General features: G+C 41.1%; 1 pseudogene; it reads left to right on the forward strand.

Annotated features, from left to right (window-relative positions):
* Positions 1 to 14,768, forward strand: part of LOC103001668 (olfactory receptor 10AD1-like) — a 54,914-nt pseudogene extending 40,146 nt beyond the window's left edge.
* The last annotated feature ends 232 nt before the right edge of the window (positions 14,769 to 15,000 follow it).

The raw sequence follows: 15,000 nt of genomic DNA on the forward strand, positions 1-15,000 counted from the left end.
TGTCTGGTTTTGTAATCTGTCCTCATAAAATGAGTTTGAATATGTTTCTTCTTCAATTTTTTGGAATAATTTGAGAAAGATAGGTATTAAATCTTCTTTATAGGTTTGGCAAAAATTCACCTGTGGAGTGTTCTGGACCTGGAATTTTAGGATGCAAGTTTTCTTATTACTGATTTAATTTCATTACTAGTAATCAGTCTGTTCAGATTTTCTATTTCTTTATGACTCAGGCTTTAAAGATTATATGGTTCTAGGAATTTATTCATTTCTTCCAGCCTTTCTAATTTGTTGGCATATAATTGTTCATAGTATACTCTTATAATCCTTTGTATTTCTATAGTGTCCATTGTAATTTTTTCCTCCTTAATTTCTGGTTTTATTTATTTGGGCTCTCTCCTTTTCTTGGTGAATCTGGCTAAAGGATTTTTTTTTAATTTTTATTTATTTATTTTTAACATCTTTATTGGAGTATAATTGCTTTACAATGGTGTGTTAGTTTCTGCTTTATAACAAAGTGAATCAGCTATATATACATATATATCCCCATATCCCCTCCCTCTTGCGTCTCCCTCCCACTCTCCCTATCCCACCCCTCTAGGTGGTCGCAAAGCACCAAGCTGATTTCCCTGTGCTATGCAGCTGCTTCCCACTAGCTATCTATTTTACATTTGGTAGTATATATAAGCCCATGCCACTCTCTTACTTCGTCCCAGCTTACCCTTCCCCCTCCCCGTGTCCTCAAGTCCATTCTCTATGTCTGCATCTTTGTTCCTGTCCTGCCCCTAAGTTCTTCAGACCTTTTTTTTTTTTTTAGATTCTATATATATATGTGTTAGCATACAGTATTTATTTTTCACTTTCTGACTTACTTCACTCTGTATGACAGTCTCTAGGTCCATCCACCTCACTACAAATGACTCAGTTTCATTTCTTTTTATGGCTGAGTAATATTCCATTTTTTATATGTGCCACACCTTCCTTATCCATTCATCTGTTGATGGACACTTAGGTTGCTTCCATGTCCTGGTTATTGTAAATAGAGCTGCAATGAATTTTGTGGTACATGACTCTTTGAATTATGGTTTTCTCAGGGTATATGCCCAGTAGTGGGATTGCTGGGTCATATGGTAGTTCTAGTTTTAGTTTTTTAAGGAATCTCCATACTGTTCTCCATAGTGGCTGTATCAATTTACATTCCCACCAACAGTGCAAGAGGATTCCATTTCTCCACAACCTCTCCAGCATTTATTGTTTGTAGATTTTTTGGTGATGGCCATTCTGACTGGTGTGAGGTGATATTTCACTGTAGTTTTGATTTGCATTTCTCTAATAATTAGTGATGTTAAGCAGCCTTTCATGTGTTTGTTGGCAATCTGTATATCTTTTTTGGAGAAATGTCTATTTATGTCTTCCGCCCATTTTTGGATTGGGTTGTTTGTTTGTATTTTATAAATTTATTTATTTTTGGCTGCGTTGGGTCTTCTTTCCTGTGTGCAGGCTTTCTCTAGTTGTGGCGAGCAGGGGCTTCTCTTGTTACAGAGCACGGGTTCTAGGCGTGCGGGCTTCAGTAGTTGTGGCACGTGGGCTCAGTAGTTGTGGCTCATGGGCTCTAGAGCGCAGGCTCAGTAGTTGTGGCACACGGGGATAGTTGCTCCGCGGCATGTCGGATCTTCCCGGCCCAGGGCTTGAACCCGTGTCCCCTGCATTGGCAGGCGGATTCTTAACCACTGCGCCACCAGGGAAGCCCAGGTTGTTTGTTTTTTTGATATTGAGCTGCTTGTAAATTTTGGAGATTAATCGTTTGTCAGTTGCTTCATTTGCAAATATTTCCTCCTATTCTGAGGGTTGTCTTTTCGCCTTGTTTATGGTTTCCTTTGCTGTGCAAAAGCTTTTAAGTTTCATTAGGTTCCATTTTTTTTTGTTTTTTTTTAATTTCCATTTCTCTAGGAAGTGGGTCAAAAAGGATCTTGCTGTGATTTATGTCATAGAGTGTTCTGCCTATGTTTTCCTCTAAAAGTTTTATGGTGTCTGGCCTTAAATTTAGTTCTTTAATCCACTTTGAGTTGTTTTTTTGTGTACAGTGTTAGGGAGTGTTCTAATTTCATTCTTTTACATGTAGCTGTCCAGTTCTCCCAGTGCTGTCCAGCACCACTTATTGAAGATGCTGTCTTTTTTCCATTGTATATTCTTGCCTCCTTTATCAAAGATAAGGTGACCAAATGTGCGTGGGTTTATCTCTGGGCTTTCTATCCTGTTCCATTGATCTATATTTTTGTTTTTGTGCCAGTACCATACTGTTTTGATTACTGTAGCTTTGTAGTATAGACTGAAGTCAGGGAGCCTGATTTCTCCAGCTCCATTTTCCGTTCTCAAGATTGCTTTGGCTATTCAAGGTCTTTTGTGTTTACATACAAATTGTGAAAGTTTTTCTTCTAGTTCTGTGAAAAATGCCATTGGTTGTTTTATAGGGATTGCATTGAATCTGTAGATTGCTTTGGGTAGTAGAGTCATTTTCACAATGTTGATTCTTCCAATCCAAGAACATGGTATATCTCTCCATCGATTTGTATCATCTTTAATTTCTTTCATCAGTGTTTTATAGTTTTCTGCATACAGGTCTTTTGTCTCCTTAGGTAGGTTTTCTCCTAGGTATTTTATTCTTTTTGTTGCACTCGTAAATGGGAGTGTTTCCTTAATTTGTCTTTCAGATTTTTCATCATTAGTGTGTAGGAATGCAAGAGATTTCTGTGCATTAATTTTGTATCCTGCTACTTTACCAAATTCATTGATTAGCTCTAGTAGTTTTCTGGTGGTGTCTTTAGGATTCTCTATGTATAGTATCATGTCATCTGCAAACAGTGACAGCTTTACTTCTTCTTTTCCAATGTGGATTCCTTTTATTTCTTTTTGTTCTCTGATTGCTGTGGCTAAAACTTCCAAAACTATGTTGAATAATAGTGGTGAGAGTGGACAGCCTTTTCTTGTTCCTGATCTTAGAGGAAATGGTTTCACCTTTTCACCATTGAGAATGTTTTTGGCTGTGGGTTTGTCATATATGGCCTTTATTATGTTGAGGAAAGTTCCCTCTATGCCTGCTTTCTGGAGGGTTTTTATCATAAATGGGTGTTAAATTTTGTTGATAGCTTTTTCTGCATCTATTGAGATGATCATATGGTTTCTCTCCTTCAATTTTTTGGTGTATCACATTGATTGATTTGCCTATATTGAACAATCCTTGCATTCCGGGATAAACCCCACTTGATCATGGTGTATGATCATTTTAATGTGCTGTTGGATTCTGTTTGCTAGTATTTTGTTGAGGATTTTTGCATCTATGTTCATCAGTGATATTGGCCTGTAGTTTTCTTTGTTTGTGACTTCTTTGGTTTTGGTATCAGGGTGATGGTGGCCTTGGATAATGAGTTTGGAAGTGTTCCTCCCTCTGCTATAATTTGGAAGAGTTTGAGAAGGATAGGTGTTAGCTCTTCTCTAAATGTTTCATAGAATTCGCCTGTGAAGCCATCTGGTCTTGGGCTTTTGTTTGTTGGGAGATTTTTTTTTTTAAACATCTTTATTGGAGTATAATTGCTTTACAATGGTGTGTTAGTTTCTGCTTTATAACAAAGTGAATCAGTTATACATATACATATGTTCCCATATCTCTTCCCTCTTGCATCTCCCTCCCTCACACCCTCCCTATCCCACCCCTCTATGTGGTCACAAAGCACCGAGCTGATCTCCCTGTGCTATGCAGCTGCTTCCCACTAGCTATCTATTTTACATTTGGTAGTGTATATATGTCCATGCCACCCTCTCACCCTGTCACATCTTACCTCTCCCCCTCCCCATATCCTCAAGTCCATTCTCTAGTAGGTCTGTGTCTTTATTCCCGTCTTGCCACTAGGTTCTTCATGACCTTTATTTTCCCTTAGATTCCATATATATGTGTTAGCATACGGTATTTGTTTTTCTCTTTCTGACTTACTTCACTCTGTATGACAGACTCTAACTCCATCCACCTCACTACAAATACCTCCATTTCATTTCTTTTTATGGCTGAGTAATATTCCATTGTATATATGTGCCACATCTTCTTTATCCATTCATCCGATGATGGACACTTAGGTTGCTTCCATGTCCTGGCTATTGTAAATAGAGCTGCAATGAGCATTTTGGTACATGACTCTTTTTGAATTATGGTTTTCTCAGGGTATATGCCCAGTAGTGGGATTGCTGGGTCGTATGGTAGTTCTATTTTTGGTTTTTTAAGGAACCTCCATACTGTTCTCCATAGTGGCAGTATCAATTTACATTCCCACCAACAGTGCAAGAGGGTTCCCTTTTCTCCACACCCTCTCCAGCATTTATTGTTTCTAGATTTTTTGATGATGGCCATTCTGACCGGTGTGAGATGATATCTCATTGTAGTTTTGATTTGCATTTCTCTAATGGTTAATGATGATGAGCATTCTTTCATGTGTCTGTTGGCAATCTGTATATCTTCTTTGGAGAAATGTCTATTTAGGTCTTCTGCCCATTTTTGCATTGGGTTGTTTGTTTTTTTGTTATTGAGCTGCATGAGCTGCTTGTAAATCTTGGAGATTAATCCTTTGTCAGTTGCTTCATTTGCAAATATTTTCTCCCATTCTGAGGGTTGTCTTTTGGTCTTGTTTATGGTTACCTTTGCTGTGCAAAAGCTTTTAAGTTTCATTAGATCCCATTTGTTTATTTGTGTTTTTATTTCCATTTCTCTAGGAGCTGGGTCAAAAAGGATCTTGCTGTGATTTATGTCATAGAGTGTTTTGCCTATGTTTTCCTCTAAGAGTTTGATAGTGTCTGGCCTTACACTTAGGTCTTTAATCCATTTTGAGTTTATTTTTGTGTATGGTGTCAGGGAGTGTTCTAATTTTATACTTTTACATGTATCTGTCCAATTTTCCCAGCACCACTTATTGAAGAGGCTGTCTTTTCTCCACTGTATATGCTTGCCTCCTTTATCAAAGATAAGGTGACCATGTGTGCGTGGGTTTATCTCTGGGCTTTCTATCCTGTTCCATTGATCTATATTTCTGTTTTTGTGCCGGTACCAAACTGTCTTGATTACTGTAGCTTTGTAATATAGTCTGAAGTCAGGGAGCCTGATTCCTCAAGCTCCATTTTTCGTTCTCAAGATTGCTTTGGCTATTCGGGGTCTTTTGTGTTTCCATACAAATTGTGAAATTTTTTGTTCTAGTTCTGTGAAAAATGCCAGTGGTAGTTTGATAGGGATTGCATTGAATCTGTAGATTGCTTTGGGTAGTAGAGTCATTTTCACAATGTTGATTCTTCCAATCCAAGAACATGGTATATCTCTCCATCGATTTGTATCATCTTTAATTCTTTCATCAGTGTCTTATAATTTTCTGCATACAGGTCTTTTGTCTCTTTAGGTAGGTTTATTCCTAGATATTTTATTCTTTTTGTTGCAATGGTAAACGGGAGTGTTTTTTTAATTTCACTTTCAGATTTTTCGTCATTAGTGTATAGAAATGCAAGAGATTTCTGTGCATTAATTTTGTATCCTGCTACTTTACCAAATTCATTGATTGGCTCTAGTAGTTTTCTGGTAGCGTCTTTAGGATTCTCTATGTACAGTATCATGTCATCTGCAAATAGTGACAGCTTTACTTCTTCTTTTCCGATTTGGATTCCTTTTATTTCTTTTTGTTCTCTGAATTCTGTGGCTAACACTTCCAAAACTATGTTGAATAATAGTGGTGAGAGTGGGCAACCTTCTCTTGTTTCTGATCTTAGTGGAAATGGTTTCAGTTTTTCACCATTGAGGACAATGTTGGCTGTGGGTTTGTCATATATGGCCTTTATTATGTTGAGGAAAGTTCCCTCTGTGCCTACTTTCTGCAGGGCTTTTATCATAAATGGGTGTTGAATTTTGTCGAAAGCTTTCTCTGCATCTATTGATATGATCATATGGTTTTTCTCCTTCAATTTGTTAATATGGTGTATCACGTTGATTGATTTGCGTATATTGAAGAATCCTTGCATTCCTGGAATAAACCCCACTTGATCATGGTGTATGATCCTTTTAATGTGCTGTTGGATTCTGTTTGCTAGTATTTTGTTGAGGATTTTTGCATCTATGTTCATCAGTGATATTGGCCTGTAGTTTTCTTTCTTTGTGACATCTTTGTCTGGTTTTGGTATCAGGGTGATGGTGGCCTCATAGAATGAGTTTGGGAGTGTTCCTCCCTCTGCAATATTTTGGAAGCGTTTGAGGATAGGTGTTAGCTCTTCTCTAAATGTTTGATAGAATTAGCCTGTGAAGCCATCTGGTCCTGGGCTTTTGTTTGTTGGAAGATTTTTAATCACAGTTTCAATTTCAGTGCTTGTGATTTGTCTGTTCATATTTTCTATTTCTTCCTGGTTCAGTCTCGGCAGGTTGTGCATTTCTAAGAGTCTGTCCATTTCTTCCAGGTTGTCGATTTTATTGGCATAGAGTTGCTTGTAGTAATCTCTCATGATCTTTTGTATTTCTGCAGTGTCAGTGGTTACTTCTCCTTTTTCATTTCTAATTCTATTGATTTGAGTCTTCTCCCTTTTTCTCTTGATGAGTCTGGCTAATGGTTTATCAATTTTGTTTATCTTCTCAAAGAACCAGCTTTTAGTTTTATTGATCTTTGCTATTGTCTCCTTCATTTCTTTTTCATTTATTTCTGATCTGATCTTTATGATTTCTTTCCTTCTGCTATCTTTGGGGTTTTTTTGTTCTTCTTTCTCTAATTGCTTCAGGTGCAAGGTTAGGTTGTTTATTCGAGATGTTTCCTGTTTTTGAGGTAGGCTTGTATTGCTATAAACTTCCCTCTTAGCACTGCTTTTGCTGCATCCCATAGGTTTTGGGTCGTCGTGTCTCCATTGTCATTTGTTTCTAGGTATTTTTTGATTTCCCCTTTGATTTCTTCAGTGATCACTTCGTTATTAAGTAGTGTATTGTGTAGCCTCCATGTGTTTGTATTTTTTACAGATCTTTTCCTGTAATTGATATTTAGTCTCATAGCATTGTGGTCGGAAAAGATACTTAATACGATTTCAATTTTCTTAAATTTACCAAGGCTTGATTTGCGACCCAAGATATGATCTATCCTGGAGAATGTTCCATGAGCACTTGAGAAAAATGTGTATTCTGTTGTTTTTGGGTGGAATGTCCTATAAATATCAATTAAGTCCATCTTGTTTAATGTATCATTTAAAGCTTGTGTTTCCTTATTTATTTTCATTTTGGATGAACTGTCCATTGGTGAAAGTGGGGTGTTAAAGTCCCCTACTATGATTGTGTTGCTGTCGATTTCCCCTTTTATGGCTGTTAGTATTTGCCTTATGTATTGAGGTGCTCTTATGTTAGGTGCATGAATATTTACAATTGTTATACCTTCCTCTTGGATCGATCCCTTGATCATTATATAGTGTCCTTCTTTGTTTCTTGTAATAGTCTTTATTTTAAAGTCTATTTTGTCTGATATGAGAATTGCTACTCCAGCTTTCTTTTGATTTCCATTTTCATGGAATGTCTTTTTCCATCCCCTCACTTTCAGTCTGTATGTGTCTCTAGGTCTGAAATGGGTCTCCTGTAGACAGTATATATATGGGTCTTGTTTTTGTATCCATTCAGCCAGTCTGTGTCTTTTGGTGGGAGCATTTCATCCATTTATATTTAAGGTGATTATCGATATGTATGTTCCTATTCCCATTTTCTTTAATGTTTTGGGTTTGTTATTGTAGGTGTTTTCCTTCTCTTGTGTTTCTTGCCTAGAGAAGTTCCTTTAGCATTTGTTGTAAAGCTGGTTTGGTGGTGCTGAACTCTCTCAGCTTTTGCTTGTCTTTAAAGGTTTTAATTTCTCCATCAAATCTGAATGAGATCCTTGCTGGGTAGAGTGATCTTGGTTGTACGTTTTTCTCCTTCATCACTTTAAGTATATCCTGCCACTCCCTTCTGGCCTGCAGAGTTTCTGCTGAAAGATCAGCTGTTAACCTTATGGGGATTCCCTTGTGTGTTATTTGTTGTTTTTCCGTTGCTGCTTTTAATATGTTTTCTTTATATTTAATTTTTGACAGTTTGATTAATATGTGTCTTGGCGTGTTTCTCCTTGGGTTTATCCTGTATGGGACTCTCTGTGCTTCCAGGACTTGATTAACTATTTCCTTTCCCATATTAGGGAAGTTTTCAACTATAATCTCTTCAAATATTTTCTCAGTCCCTTTCTTTTTCTCTTCTTCTTCTGGGACCCCTATAATTCGAATGTTGGTGCGTTTAATGTTGCCCCAGAGATCTCTGAGACTGTCCTCAGTTCTTTTCATTCTTTTTTCTTTATTCTGCTCTGCAGTAGTTATTTCCACCATTTTATCTTCCAGGTCACTTTTCCATTCTTCTGCCTTAGTTATTCTGCTATTGATTCCTTCTAGAGAATTTTAAATTTCATTTATTGTGTTTTTCATCGTTGCTTGGTTCCTCTTTAGTTCTTCTACGTCCTTGTTAAATGTTTCTTGCATTTTGTCTATTCTATTTCCAAGATTTTGGATCATCTTTACTATCATTATTCTGAATTCTTTTTCAGGTAGACTACCTATTTCCTCTTCATTTGTTAGGTCTGGTGTGTTTTGACCCTGCTCCTTCATCTGCTGTGTGTTTTTCTGTCTTCTCATTTTGCTTATCTTACTGTGTTTGGGGTCTCCTTTTCACAGGCTGCAGGTTTGTAGTTCCCGTTGTTTTTGGTATCTGTCCCCAGTGGCTAAGGTTGGTTCAGTGGGTTGTGTAGGCTTCCTGGTGGAGAGAACTAGTGCCTGTGTTCTGGTGGATGAGGCTGGATCTTGTCTTTCTGGTGGGCACGTCCACGTCTGGTGGTGTGTTTTGGGGTGTCTGTGACCTTATTATGATTTTAGGCAGCCTCTCTGCTAATGGATGGGGTTGTGTTCCTTTCTTGCTAGTTGTTTGGCATAGGGTGTCTTGCACTGTAGATTGCTTGTCATTGAGTGAAGCTGGGTCTTGATGTTGAGATGGAGATCTCTGAGAGATTTTCGCCGTTTGGTATTACGTGGAGCTGGGAGGTCTCTTGTGGACCAGTGTCCTGAAGTTGGCTCTCCCACCTCAGAGGCATAGCCCTGATGCCTGGCTGGAGCACCAAGAGCCTGTCATCCACACGGCTCAGAGTAAAAGGGAGAAAAAATAGAAAGAAAGAAAGAAAGAAAGAAAGAAAGAAAGAAAGAAAGAAAGAAAGAGGATAAAATATAATGAAGTAAAATACAGCTATTATAAAGCAAAGCTATACAGACAAAATCTCACCCAGAAGCATACACATATACACTCACAAAAAAGGAAAAGGGGAAAAATTAATATATCCTGCTCCCAAAGTCCACCTCCTGAATTTGGGATGATTTGTTGTCTATTCAGGTATTCAACAGATGCAGGCACTTCAAGTTGTTTGTGGAGTTTTAATCCGCTGCTTCTGAGGCTGCTGGGAGAGATTTCCCTTTCTCTTCTTTGTTCGCACAGCTCCCGGGGTTCAGCTTTGGATTTGGACCCGCCTCTGCATGTAGGTTGCCTGAGGGCGTCTGTTCCCCCCCCCCAGACAGAATGGGGTTAAAGGAGCAGCTGCTTCGGGGGCTCTGGCTCACTCAGGCGAGGGGGAGGGAAGGATATGGATGCGGGGCAAGCCTGCGGCGGCGGAGGCCAACATGACGTTGCACCAGCCCGAGGTGCACCGTGTGTTCTCCCAGGGAAGTTGTCCCTGGATCACGGGAGCCTGGCCGTGGCAGGCTGCACTGGCTCCCAGGAGGGGTGGTGTGGAGAGTGACCTGTGCTTGCACACAGGCTTTTTGGTGGTGGCAGCAGCAGCCTTAGTGTCTCATGTCCGTCTCTGGGGTCCGCGCTGATAGCCGCAGCTTGCGCCCATCTCTGGAGCTCCTTTAAGCGGCGCTCTGAATCCCCTCTCCTTGCGCACCAGGAAACAAAGAGGCAAGAAGAAGTCTCTTGCCTCTTCGGCAGCTCCGGACTTTTTCCTGGACTCCCTCCCGGCTAGCTGTGGTGCGCTAACCCCTTCAGGCCGTGTTCACACCGCCAACCCCAGTCCTCTCCCTGGGATCCAACCGACCGACTGAAGCTCGAGCCTCAGCTCCCAGCCCCCGCCCACCCCGGCGGGTGAGCAGACAAGCCTCTTGGGCTGGTGAGCGCCTGTTGGCACTGATCCTCTGTGTGGGAATCTCTCCGCTTTGCCCTCCGCACCCCTGTGGCTGCTCTCTCCTCCATGGACCTGAAGCTTCCCCCCCTCCGCCACCCACTGTCTCCGCCCACGAAGGGGCTTCCTAGTGCGTGGAAACCTTTCCTCCTTCACGGCTCCCTCCCACTGGTGCAGGTGCCGTCCCTATTCTTTTGTCTCTGTTATTTCTTTTTTCTTTTGCCCTACCCAAGTACGTGGGGAGTTTCTTGCCTTTTGGGAGGTCTGACGTCTTCTGCCAGCGTTCAGTGGATGTTCTCTAGGAGCAGTTCCACGTGTAGATGTATTTCTAATGTATCTGTGGGAAGGAAGGTGATCTCCGTGTCTTATTCTTCCGCCATCTTGCCCTATTCCCGTTATGTATGTTCTTAATGCCATATTGTTAATTGTTTTGGATTTGGTTTTGTAGGTCTTTTTTCTTCCCTTCCTCTTTTGTTCTCTTCTCTTGTTATTTGGTAACTAACTTTAGTGTTGTGTTTGGATTCCTTTTTCTTTTGTGTGTGTGTATCTATTGTAGATTTTTGGTTTGTGGTTACCATGAGATTTTGATATAGGAGTCTATATATATACACAAGATTGTTTTTTCCTGGTCACTTAGTTTCAAATGCATTTCCAATATCTAGCATTTGTACTCTCCTCTTCTCACGGTTGTTTGTTTTGATATCATATTTGTGTGTGGATGATTTCATACCTTTACTGTATGTTTGCCTTTACAGGTGAGCTTGCCTATTCATAGTTTTCTTGTTTCCAGTCATGGCCTTTTCATTTCCACCTACGAAGTTCCTTTAGCATTTTGTGTAAAGCTGATTTGGTGGTGCTGAAGTCTCTTAGTTTTTGCTTGTCTGTAAAGCTTTTGATCTCTCCATCAAATCTGAATGAGCCTTGCTGGGTAGTGTATTCTTTGTTGTACATTTTCCCTTTCATCACTTTAGATATATTGTACCACTGCCTTCTGGCCTGCAGAGTTTTTGCTGAAAAATCAGCTGATAACCTTATGGGGATTCCCTTGTATGTTATTTGTTGCTTTTCTCTTGTTGCTTTTAATATTTTCTCTTTGTCTTTAATTTTTTCACTTTGATTATTATGTGTCTCCATGTATTCCTCCTTGGGTTTATCTTATATGGGACTGTGCACTTTCTGGACTTGGGTGACTGTTTCCTTTCCCATGTTAGGGAATTTTTCAGCTATTATCTCTTCAAATATTTTCTCAGGCTCTTTCTCTCTCTCTTCTCCTTCTGGGACTCCTATAATGCGAATGGTGGTGTGTTTAATGTTTTCCCAGAAGTTTCTTAAACTGTCATCTTTTCTGTTTATTCTCTTCTCTTTATTCTGTTCTGTGGCAGTGATTTCCACCATTCTGTCTTCCAGCTGTTCTTCTGCCTCATTTATTCTGCTATTGATTCCCTCTAGTGTATTTTTCATTTAAGTTACTGTATTGTTCAACTCTCTTTGCTCTTTATATATTCTATCTCTTTGTTAAACATTTCTTGTATCCTCTCGGTCTGTGCCTCCATTCTCTTTCCAAGATCCTGGATCATCTTTACTATTATTACTCTGAATTCTTTTTCAGGTAGATTGCCTATCTCCATTTCACTTAGTTGTTCTTCTGGGGTTTCATCTTGTTTCTTCGTCTGGAACATATTCCTCTTCTATCTCATTTTCTCTAGCTTTCTGTGATTGCAATTTCCATTCTATAGGCTGCAGGATTGTAGTTCCTCTTGCTTCTGGTGTCTGCCCCCTGGTGGTTGAGGCTGGTCTAAGAGTCTTATGCAGGCGTCCTGGTGGGAGGGACTGGTGCATGCCCACTGGTTGGTGGAGCTGGGTCTTGTCCCTCTGGGGGGCAGGGCCGTGTCAAAGGTGTGTGTAGAGGTGAATTTGGTCTCAGGAAGATTTAGACAGCCTGTCTGCTGATGGGTGGAGCTGTGTTCCCACCCTGTTGGCTGTTTGGCCTGAGGCGTCCCAGCAGTGGAGCCTACAGGCTGTTGGGGGGGGGTCAGGCCTTGGTGTCAAAATGGTAGCCTCCAGGAGAGCTCACAACATTGAGTACTCCCTGGTATCTTTGCCACCAGTGTCCTTGTCCCACAGTGAGCCACAGCCACCCCCTGCCTCCCCAGGAGTCCCTCCAAGACCAGCAGGTAGGTCTGGCCCCCACTCCTATGAAGTCAGTGCTTTTTCCCCTGGGTCCCGGTGCACACAAGACCTTGTGAGTGCCCTCCAAGAGTGGAGTTTCTGTCTTCTCCAGTCCTGTGGAGTGCCTGTGATCAAGGCCCACTGGCCTTCAAATCAAATGCTCTGGGGGCTCTTCCTCCCAATGCAAGACCACCAGGCTGGGGAGCCTGATGCAGGGCTCAGAACTCTCAGTCCTTTGGGAGTACCTCTGAGATATAATTATTTTCCAATTTGTGGGTTGCCCACCCAGTGGTTATGGGATTTGAGTTTTTTGCAAATGTGCCCCTCCTACCTTCTCATTGTGGCTACTTCTCTATCTTTGGATGTAGAATATCTTCTTTGGTAGGTTCCAGTCTTTTTTGTTGATGGTTGTTCAGCAGTTAGTTGTGATTTTGGTGTTTTTGTGGGAGGTGGTGAGCTCAAGCACTTCTATGCTGCCATGTGTCACTTTTCCTGCTATCATAAGTGGACCCTTTGTCTGTGAACCCTTAATTGATTACTCCCCCAAAGTGGGTTTGGCCCTCATGGAGCCTCCAAGGAGGCTGCGAGCAGCTCGGGTCCATGTGTATCCAGGGCCTCTGCTGCTTTTCTTCTTGAAGATATACTTCTCCCCGTCACTTAGGTTCCTATGGAAGGTTGTATCAGGTTTTGTATTAGTCTTAAAACCTTTTAAAGTATAAACAAAGAAAAACAACTACTGAAAAGACATGAACTAAAACACAGGTGTGGTTTCTCTCTGATTGTGTCCTTTTATTTATTTATTTTTGCTTTTGCTTTTTGGTACTTTTCAGATGTTCTATAATCAAGCATTACATTTATAGTTAGGAAAACAAAGAAAATTTATAATTAGAAATATCTGTTATTTTTTGTGGTTTTTATAATCTCTGGTTTCAGTTCTAAGCATTGGAGGTTACACAGAAGAAGTAAATTTCTCTCCCAAATGAAAAACCACTTGACTTTTAAAGGGACATCTCAGATTCGCCCTAAGTCTTTCCTTTAAAGTTTCCTTTAAAAGTTTGTCACGTGGTTCCTAGATCATTCACAATCTTTTTTTGTCTCTGAAGATAATCCCATTGGTATATAATCATTTGAAATAGATATCACAGAACTGGATACAGTATTTCAGGTCCAACTTGATTCATACGAGGTAGAACAGAATCTCTCTTGGTTCATAATATGTTTCCATTATTGCTGCCTACAGTAGAACTGGTATTTTCAGTGCCCGTGACACTGCCAACTCACATGGAGTTTACTGAAATTCCCATCTCTTTCACCCTTTTCCCCTTAATCTATTTTTATACAAGTGGATAAAACCTGTACACAGCTATCCTGTCTGTGCTTTTGCTGTCCTCCCTCTTCAAGCAGGCCTCAGATTGTGGATATAGGGAATAGGAGCACAGTGATAGAGTTTATCCTTGTGGGCTTTGAGCAGAGCTCCCCTTCCACTCGGGCATTGCTCTTTGTCCTCTTCCTAGCCCTCTACAGCCTTGCCATGGCCATGAATGGCCTCATCATCTTCATCACCTGGAGAGATCCCAGGCTTAACAGCCCCACGCAGTTCCTTGGCCACCTGTCCTTCCTGAATATCTACTTCGTTCCTACCACCATTCCACCTGGTGGAATGCTGATGCTGACCCACCTGGTGGTCAAGAACTGTGTTCTCTCCTTTGCCTCGTGCTTGACCCACATGTATCTGGTTTTTGGTGTGGGTGTGGCTCAGTGCATCCTCTTGGCTTTCATGGCCTATGACCGTTATGTTGCTATCTGCCACCCATTTAGCTATGCCCAGACCATGAGCCAGCAGGTCTGTGTGAGGCTGGTGAGTACTGCCTGGTTCTTTGGGCTGATCAACGGCATCTTTCTTGAGTATATGTCATTCCAGAATCCCTTCTGCAGAGACAACCACATAGAAAACTTCTTCTGCAAGGCCCCCATAGTGATTGCTCTCTCTATGGAGACCCCCAGTTTAGTCTGAGAGTCATCTTTGCCGATGCCATCGTGGTGCTGCTCAGCCCCATGGTGCTCATTGTCATCTCTTATGCCCGCATCCTGGCCTGCATCCTGGGCAGAGCCTCCTCCTCTGGTCTGGGGAAGACCTTCTCTACTTGTGCCTCCCATCTGACTGTGGTCATCTTTTTCTACACCTCAGCCATGTTCTCTTACATGAACCCACGCAGCACCCATGGTCCTGACAAAGACAAGCCTTTCTCTCTCCTCTACACCATCATCACCCCCATATGCGACCCCATCATCTACAGTTTTTGAAATAAAGAAATGAAAGGGGCCATGGTGAGGGCCCTTGGGAGGAGCAGCTTTTCCCAGGCAGAGTCTGCCTAGTAGGAAGACTCCTGGAGAGGAAGATCCCTCCTCCAACCCTGACAGTTGGGTAACTCTCCAGTGCTGAAAGGCTCCAAGAAAGAGCATTCATAGCTTCCTTTGCAATAGCATCAGACCTGGAAGATCCTATTGATGTCTAATGCTCATCTGTCTGATGTAACTTTAAGCACTGTTTTCTCTTGGACCTTCCTCAGGAGAATTTAAGACTTTCCTGAGTGATTTTCTTCTAAGT

Source organism: Balaenoptera acutorostrata, chromosome 11 (genome assembly GCF_949987535.1).
Source record: "Balaenoptera acutorostrata chromosome 11, mBalAcu1.1, whole genome shotgun sequence".
Classification (NCBI taxonomy): domain Eukaryota; kingdom Metazoa; phylum Chordata; class Mammalia; order Artiodactyla; family Balaenopteridae; genus Balaenoptera; species Balaenoptera acutorostrata.